Here is a 10,148-nt window from a genome sequence, read left to right on the forward strand (position 1 = left end):
GATGGACTCTTTTGAACCTAACCGCAGAAGATACTTTGAAGATTTGGGACAACCAGCACCAAAAATAAAATCAACCAGTGAACAAGCACTGGTTTTGGAATTGCAACCTCTACCAGAACACCTTCGGTATGCATATCTTGGAGAAGCTTCCACCTATCCTGTGATAGTCTCTACAAAGCTGACCAAAACAGAGGAAGAAAAACTATTGAGGGTTTTGAGAAAACATAAGGCAACTCTCGGGTGGGTATTGGCAGATATCAAAGGCATCAGTCCCTTTATTTGCATGCATAAAATTCTGTTGGAGGATGAAGTCAAGCCAACAGTAGAACATCAGAGAAGGCTTAACCCGACCATGAAAGAGGTAGTTCGAAAAGAAGTTCTGAAATGGTTGGATGCTGGTGTTATTTATCCAATCTCTGACAGCTCATGGGTGAGCCCAGTTCAAGTTATGCCAAAGAAAGGAGGAATGACAGTGGTAAAGGATGTAAACAACAACTTGATACCTACTAGACCGGTAACTGGATGGAGCATTTGAATGGATTATCGAAAGCTCAACAAGGCAACTCGCAAAGATCACTTCCCCCTACCATTCATTGATCAGATACTGGACAGGTTAGCTGGGCATAAATACTACTGTTTCCTAGATGGCTATTCAGGATACAATCAAATAGCCATCGCACCTAAGGACCAAGAGAATACCACTTTCACTTGCCCTTATGGTACTTTTGCTTTCAGAAGAATGCCTTTTGGGCTGTGTAATGCACCAGCTACCTTTCAGAGGTGCATGATGGCTATTTTTTCAGATATGGTGGAGCAAATCATTGAGATCTTCATGGATGACTTTTCTATATTTGGAACTTCTTTTGATGACTGCCTTGCAAAGTTGGCGTTGGTTTTGGAGCGTTGTGAAAAGACAAACTTGATATTGAACTGGGAAAAATGTCACTTCATGGTAAAGGAAGGTATAGTATTGGGGCACCGGATTTCAGAAAAAGGAATAGAGGTAGACAGAGATAAAATTGAAGCAATAGACAAGCTTTTGCCGCCAACTACAGTAAAAGGGGTTAGGAGTTTCCTTGGTCATGCGGGATTTTATAAGAGGTTCATCAAAGACTTCTCTAAAATATCCAAACCGCTATGCAGTCTGCTGCTAAAAGACATAAAGTTTCAGTTTGATGAGGAATGCAAGACAACCTTTATGCTGTTGAAAAAGAAGTTAGTGACAGCTACTATTGTAATTGCACCGGATTGGGAGAAACCATTTGAGCTTATGTGTGATGCAAGTGATTATGTAGTTGGAGCAGTACTGGGGCAACGGAAAAATAATGTGTTTCACACCATATACTATGCCAGCAGAACACTCAACGATGCCCATCTCAATTATGCCACAACCGAGAAAGAGTTGCTTGCTGTGGTCTATGCATTTGATAAGTTTCGGTCTTACCTGATGGGAAACAAAGTATTGGTGTATACTGATCATGCTGCAATTAGACACCTAGTGTCTAAGAAAGATGCCAAGCCTAGACTCATTCGTTGGATCCTATTACTGTAAGAATTTGATGTAAAAATTAAAGATAAAAAGGGGACTGAGAACGTGGTGGCAGATCATCTTTCAAGGCTGGAATTGACACATCAGCTGGAGCCTAAATTCAAGGTTATAAATGAATGTTTTCCTGATGAAAGACTCTTAGCAATTTCCACTAACAAATTCTTTCCTTGGTATGCATATTATGTCAACTTTCTTGCAGGTAAGATCATACCGCCAGATTTATCTTACCAGCAAAAGAAGAAATTTTTTTCTGAAGTCAAACACTACTTCTGGGAGGAGCCGATACTCTATCGGCATTGTGCAGATCAAGTCATCAGAAGGTGCGTTCCAGAAGAGGAAATGACAAATATATTGAAGCACTGCCACACACTTGAATATGAGGGACACTTTGGAACACAACGTACTGCAGCCAAAGTTTTGCAATCAGGTTTTTATTAGCCCACTATGTTTAAAGATGCTCATGCTTTTGTTACTGCTTGGGAGAGATGTCAGCATACAGGGAATATATCTCGACGAAATGAAATGCCACTGCAGAATATCTTAGAAGTTGAATTATTTGATGTTTGGGGCATCGATTTCATGGGACCTTTTCCTTCATCCTATAATGACACGACCAAAAGCTTGATGTCTTTTCCCAAGTGCAGGAGTTTCGAAGTAATAAATAACCCGGCAAGACCGGGGTCGAACCACAGAGAGGTTAATTGTATAAATTATAAATAACAATACAACAACAACAACAATAACAATAACAAATATAACAAATATAAAACATGTTAGTATCCAACGTTAAGGTCCATGTTAAGTTTATATTATACTTGTTCTTACACCATTAGTGTACCCTTTTCACCTTGACATAATTAACTTAGCTAAACATAATGAAAGAAAGAAACATAAATGAACAAGGTAAGAACATAAATGAGAAAGAAGTTAACTAAGTAAAGAAAAGGAAATTAAGTGCATAAACTTGATATTAATGAAAGCAAAACATAAGCAATACAAAGAGAGAAAGCAAGAGCATGATCTTGATCTGGAAACCAAGATGCCTTAATACATGGTAAGTGCCTCCTTTTATAGGCTAAAATTTGGAACTATTGATTTGTTGACTAATTGATGAGTGGGTGGCCACATCTTGACTTTGGTGACAATCCTTATCTTCTTGTCTAAACAAAACGTCATTGCTAACATCATAATTTGCCCATAATCCTCAGGAATGTTCTAGGAAATTGTCTCAACTTTCCAACAAAAAAAAGATGAGGTCATTTGGACTTCTAGAACTCAAGATATGGGCTGAACACTAAATAGTGTCTGGGCTGCAGGACAGCTTCGGACTTCTTCGTTGTTCCTTCAATTTGGACTTCAAAACGGCCTTCTTAGATCTTGGGCTCCTCATGAAAGTTGTAGGCCTTTGTCTTACCTTTCCATCCATATAAAATGGACCTAAATCCGAGATCTAGAGCTCCAGATATGATCCAATTACCGAGCACTGTTCCGGTTTGGACTGCACCGGCATCTGTTTTCTAAGTTTGGCCATCTCTTTATCCTTTCACTTTCAATACTTAAACTCATCAATCAATCCTTTTATTTATGTGATAGGCCTGCATTTAAGATGAGCATTTACCATAAATTAAGGTATCTTATAGTATCAAACTTGTTATTATAAAACATGCTTTAGTTAAGGAGTTATTGATACTTCAAGTGCAAAATGATGATATAAAACCTTGATAAACATGCACTTTTAAGTACTAATCACCCCCCCCAACCAGCTTATTACTAGTCCCTAGTAATCTAAAGCGTTAAAATAGAGAAATAATTTGCAAGTTCCACAAAGCAAGGCATTCATCATTCAACTTCTATTAATCTATCCAGATAAACAAACTCTCACTAAATTTATATTACTGCTTCATACTTCTTAAACAAGATATTAATAAACCTTCTTTTTACGTGCTCAATATATGAAAACATAGATGATGGGGCTTTTGTTTGAAGAAAACAATATTATGTTCAAATGTTTAAGGTGAACTTCCTTGGGTTGGGATTATTATTATTATTACTCTTTTTTTTTTCTTTTTTTTTTAATTTTATTTATATACACATACAACTTAAAACATAATGTATCTTTAACCCATGTAACGAGTTTTTAGGCTAATGACTCCCAGACCAGTTGGTCTTAGGGCATTAGGTGTTGAGACACCCCTACGAGCTTAACAACTCGGGTTGCAGATACTGATACGTAGATAGTGCAATGTTTGATTCCCTTAAGCTTTTCTCCTTAACCCATGTAACAAGCTTTGGGCCAATAACTCCCAAGTCAGTTGACTTTAGGGTATTAGGTGTTAAAACACCCTTTCGGGCTTAATTGCTTAGGTTAAGGAGGCTACGAAACCAAACTTATCTACGTTTTTATTATCATCAATATTATCATCAATGTTAAATGAGTATATGAGCAGAATCAAGTGATAACAATGCGAGAGTTTGTAAACCTGAATATTTCAAGAAGTATTCTAATAGGCCTTGTTATGAATATTGCAAATAACCATTAGAAAATTTTTACTACGATGCGTCTCAAGAATAATTCCTCTTTACTCTGCCATCATAGTAATAACAGTTTTGCCAAATGGTTTTTAAAAACAACAACAGTTAGTTGGTTAGTTTTTTTTTTTTTTTAAAAAAAAAAACTACTACCCTCTCCCCCCAACCAAAACGAGACATTGTCCTCAATGTCCTAAGGTAGAAAGATAGAGTATAGAAGACATCACCTGAAACAGCAAACAATGACAAACTTGAAATACACTTAAACAAATATAAGAAGTAACAAAACAAAATAATATGCTATTAATAACACAAAAGACACAAGGTTTCATAGATGAAGGCTCAAATCTAATCTAATCTAAGCTTTTTACGGCTTTCCTTAGCTGACTAATCTAGGCGACTCATGCAAGGATCAATGACAGGGATGAAAGATTGTAGTTGGTCAATCAATTGTTCAGCAGTAGCAGCAGAGATTATGATTTGTCGTGCCGAAGATGTTATAAATTCCTGTTCCACAGCTTGATCAAGGAAAGATCGCAACTTATCATAAAAACCATTAACATTTAACAAACCTATAGGTTTATGGTGAATGTGCAGTTGGGCCCAAGATGAAATATGAAAGATCTCTTCCAATGTGCCCAGACCACCTGGTAAGGCAATGAAGGCATCAGCATGGTTAAACATGGTATTCAGTCGGTCAGACATTGTTGGGACCTGTAGTTCCTCTCCAATTGTTTTTCCAATGATGTCCCCATTTGCTAAAGCTTTGGGGACAACCCCCAAAACTTGACTGCCTCCCAAAAATGCAGCCATTAACCCAAGGCTACCGCCCCCATACACTAAATGAATCTTTCTCTCAGCTAGTACTTGACCAAGATGATTTGCTGATTCTAAAAACTCTTTTTCTTTCCTAGGGCTGGATCCACTGAAAACACAAATATTTTTTATGTGATGACTTGAGGAACCTGCCATTTCTACACACTTCTATATTTGATGAATGTATGGGATGAGTAGAAATGAAGGGAAGGAATAGAAGAATTTATAGATGAAAAAGTGAAAATGCAATCATACCACCTACATGTAGGCCAGCTATAGTCTCACACTCTCTCTTTGTATTTATTTATTTTGACAAAGCATGTATGTACAGGTAGTTGTGATTGTGGCTCACATCTTCCCTTGGTTTTACGTCCAAGAACGGCTTAAACGCCCTCTATGGGTCGGGGATACGCTTCCCATCCAGTTTTCTTAAAAAACTGGCAAACAGGGTCTTTTTTAGTCAGATTCCCAAGACTAAGTCGATCATGTTCTTTATGGAATTGTGGCCATAAATCATGAATTACACGATGCACATCTCCACTAGGATGCGTCTCAAGGGTCAACAAAAGATTATCTAAAGACCCCTTACTCAGGCCATCCTTAATGAATTGTATTTTATCTTCACGGTTTACAGATACCATTCCTAAAGAACGACATGTCGCATTACAAGTCCATCTGGCACATCTGTGACAGACTTTCAGTCGTTTTGCACGACGTTTCTTTGCAAAAGTGCTTTTACCTGTTCCAGACATGTGTGAAATGAAAGAATTGGAGGACTCAGCTGATAATCGGACCTTTGCTTCAATTAGCCAGCGAATATCTTCAGGAATTCCATGATTCATTAACAACCGTAATCTTTCACACCTAGCACGGTAAATTTTTGTAATCGCATTCTGAGGCAGAGCGGGAAAATACCTTTTCAACTTTTCAAGAGTGCTGTCCATTTTTAAATGAGAATTGGATGGGAGATTCAAAGAAAGAAGAAAGAGAATTGCACAATTATATACACAGATATCAGTTATCATGGGAAACTGAAAGAACCGACTTAAGAGTCACGGAGTACCGTTATCCGCCATTTGACCGGGGTGAGAGAAACTAGCAAAACAAAAGATACACCAAAACAAACACAAAACAATGTGAGAAAAAGAATCAATCTTTATATACAGGATCACTCAATTCAGTAGAGTCATTTTCAACTGAAAAATTATCAAAATAAACTTTCAACCGATGCCCATTTACCTTGAAAACATTGCCATTCTTTGGATTCTCGATATCACAGGCCCCATATGGATACACATGTTTCATAATAAAAGGACCGCTCCATCTTGATCTTAGTTTTCCAGGAAATAAATGGAGTCGAGAATTATAAAGCAAGACTTTTTGACCAACATTGAATGTTTTTCTCAGTATTTTCTTGTCATGAAACTCTTTGAGTCTTGCTTTATGAATTCTTGAATTGTCATATGCATCATTTCTAATTTCCTCAAGTTCATTTATTTGCAATTTTCGCAGCTGACTAGCATCATCAATGTTTGAATTGAAAGCTTTAATAGCCCAATAAGCTTTATGTTCAATTTCCACAGGCAAGTGACAAGGTTTTCCATAGACTAGTCTATAAGGTGACATACCTAATGATGTTTTATATGCAGTTCGATAAGCCCAAAGTGCATCATTAAGTCTTAAAGACCAGTCTTTCCGATTAGGGTTCACCGTTTTCTCCAAGATCTGTTTGATCTCCCTATTAGTAAGCTCTACTTGTCCACTTGTCTGAGGGTGATAAGGGGTGGCAACTTTGTGTGTGATTCCATATTTCTTCATTAAAGAAGCAAATGGCTTGTTGCAGAAATGTGTTCCACCATCACTTATTATGGCTCGAGGAATTCCAAATCGACTCAAAATATTGTCTTTCAAAAACTTTATCACTGTTTTGTGATCATTGTTTCGACTTGGAATTGCCTCTATCCATTTTGAAACATAATCTACTGCAACTAATATGTACACGAAACCAAAATGATGGAGGAAATGGAACCCATGAAATCTATACCCAACAGTCAAAGATCTCAATGACAAGAATAGGATTTAAAGGCATCATGTGACGTTTTGAAATAGATCCCAACTTTTGACAATTTTCACAAGTCTTGCAGAATGCATGTGAGTCTTTGAACATGGTGGGCCAATAAAATCCACTTTGTAAGATTTTTGCAGTTGTCTTTCTTGATGAGAAATGACCCCCACATGCTTCAGAATGACAAAATTTAATGACACTACTTACCTCATTGTTAGGAATGCATCTTCGAAATATTTGATCAGGACAATATTTGAATAAATAAGGGTCATCCCAATAAAAGTTCTTCACTTCGTTCAAGAACTTTCTTTTGTCTTGGGTACTCCAATGAGCTGGCAATTGTCTTGAAACAAGAAAATTAACAATATTAGCAAACCAAGGCATCGTAGAAACGGAAAATAAAGACTCATCGGGAAAGTAGTCATCGATTGGTGTGATGTCAGATTTCAAATCTGTTGTTAATCTTGACAAATGATCTGCAACAACATTTTCAGTGCCTTTCTTGTCTTTGATTGTGATATCAAATTCTTGAAGTAACAAAATCCACCGCACCAATCTAGCCTTAGAATCTTTCTTAGAAAGAAGATATTTCAATGCTGCATGATCACTAAAAACAACAACAGGTGAGCCAACAAGATAAGATCTGAATTTATCACAAGTAAATACTACTGCAAGTAATTCTTTTTCAGTGGTGGTGTAATTCATTTGAGCACTATTTAAAGTTTTACTTGCATAGTAAATCACATAAGGTTTCTTATCTTTTCTTTGTCCCAAGACAGCACCCACGGCATAATCACTAGCGTCACACATTATTTCAAAAGGTAATGACCAATCAGGAGGTTGAATGACAGGAGCAGAAGTAAGCAAGTTTTTAAGTTTAACAAAGGCTTCTTCACAATGTTCAGTCCATTCAAAAATATTATCCTTTGTTAGAAGGTTACTCAAGGGCTTAGATATTACACTAAAATCTTTGATAAACCTTCTGTAAAAACCAGCATGTCCTAAGAATGATCTAACATCTTTAACAGATTTTGGTGTTGGTAAGTTGGCAATTAACTCGATTTTAGATTTGTCAACCTCAATTCCTTTCGATGAAACAATGTGACCAAGTACAATGCCGTTTGTTACCATAAAGTGACATTTTTCCCAATTCAATACAAGATTCTTCTCTTCACACCTGCTCAAAACCTTTTCTAAGTTAGTCAAACAATCATCAAATGAATCACCAAAAACAGAAAAATCATCCATAAAAATTTCAAGAAAACGTTCAACCATATCACTGAATATGCTAAGCATGCATCTTTGAAACGTGGCTGGTGCATTACATAATCCAAAAGGCATCCTTCGATATGCAAAAGTACCAAATGGACATGTGAAAGTAGTCTTCTCTTGATCTTCCAATGCAATTTCAATTTGATTGTAACCTGAATAGCCATCTAGGAAACAATAAAATTCATGACCTGCAACTCTTTCTAGGATTTGATCCATAAAAGGTAAAGGAAAATGATCTTTTCTAGTCATTGAATTAAGTTTCCTATAGTCAATGCACATGCGCCAACCAGTAACAGTCCTAGTTGGAATTAACTCATTTTTCTCATTCGTTATCACAGTGACTCCAGACTTTTTGGGTACAACTTGGGTAGGACTTACCCATTTGCTGTCAGAAATAGGATAAATGATTCCATTATCTAGAAGTTTAATGACTTCATTTTTCACTACTTCTTTCATATTAGGATTAAGCCTTCGTTGCATTTCTCTAGAGGGTTTAGCATTTTCCTCCAAATAAATCCTGTGTGTGCAAATCAAAGGGCTAATTCCTTTTATGTCAGCTATGGTCCATCCTAATGCATTTTTGTGCATTTTCAAAATCTGTAATAACTTACCTTCTTGATGTGCATTAAGTTTGGAAGAGATTATTACCGGAAAAGTTTCAATTTTCTCCCAAAAATGAGTATTTGAGATTAAATGGTAACGGCTTCAATTCAGGTTTTGGTGGTTGAACACTTGAAGGTATGGGCTCAAATTGATCGTGGTGGCAATTCTTCAATTTGTGGTTTTCCAATTGCATGCCTTTGATTCCTGAAAGTAGACCATTTGCAAATCATCAGATTCATCAATCTCAGTTTCACTGGAAGTGGTTTGAAATTGATCATGAACTAATTTTTCAATAAAGTCCACTTCCTGTAAATCATTATCATCTTCAGGTTGCTTGTAAATGTTGAAAATATTCATCTCCAATGTCATGTTTCCAAATGATAGCTTCATCAGTCCATTCCTACAATTAATCAATGCATTAGAAGTGGCAAGAAATGGACGTCCTAAAATGACAGGAATTGAATTACATGCTTCAACAGGTTGTGTATCCAAGACAACAAAATCTACAGGGTAAATGAATTTATCAACTTGTACTAACACATCTTCAACTATTCCTCTAGGCAGTTTTACAGATCTATCAGCAAGTAAAAGAGTTATAGAGGTTGGTTTTAACTCACCTAGATTGAGACTTTGAAAGACTGAATATGGAAGTAAATTTACACTGGCTCCAAGATCAAGTAAGGCTCTTTCAATTTTATGTTCTCCAATAAAGCAAGAAATTGTAGGACAACCAGGGTCTTTATATTTCAAAGCATTATTGTTTTGAAGAATGGCACTTACTTGTTCGGCTAAAAAGGCTTTTTTTTTCACATTCAGTTTTCTCTTCACAGTGCACAAATCTTTCAAAAATTTAGCATAGGAAGGAACCTGTTTAATAGCATCCAACAACGGTATATTGATCCTTACCTGTTTGAAAATTTCAAAGATTTCAGGGTTGTGATTGACTTTCCTTTGTTTGGTCATGGCATGAGGAAATGGAAGTGCTGGCGAGGAATCAGCCTTCTCTTTGCAATGTTCAGGTTCAACCCCTTCCTTACCCTCAGAGATAGACTCATCATCTTTCTCACAAGGTTCAAGAATGGGTTTTTCAATAACCTTACCACTACGAAGAGTGATGACTGATTTGACTTGATCCATGTGTTGGCTTCCAGAACTACTAGCATTTGCATTGTATTGCCCTTTTGGATTTTGTTGTGGTTGGGATGGAAACTTACCTTTCTCTTGAAAACTGAGAGCAGATGTTAATTTTGCAAGAGCATCTTTAAAATCTGTCATGCTTTGAGCAAGTTGAGTGTTGATTGTCTCCTGCTTTTC

The 10,148-nt window shown here is 36.7% G+C and overlaps 1 pseudogene; it reads right to left on the bottom strand.

The window, feature by feature from the left end:
• Positions 1-5,288: 5,288 nt before the first annotated feature.
• LOC140955755 (uncharacterized) lies at positions 5,289-10,109 on the bottom strand (annotated as a pseudogene).
• Positions 10,110-10,148: the final 39 nt, after the last annotated feature.

This window comes from Populus alba, chromosome 1, assembly GCF_005239225.2.
Source record: "Populus alba chromosome 1, ASM523922v2, whole genome shotgun sequence".
Lineage (NCBI taxonomy): Eukaryota > Viridiplantae > Streptophyta > Magnoliopsida > Malpighiales > Salicaceae > Populus > Populus alba.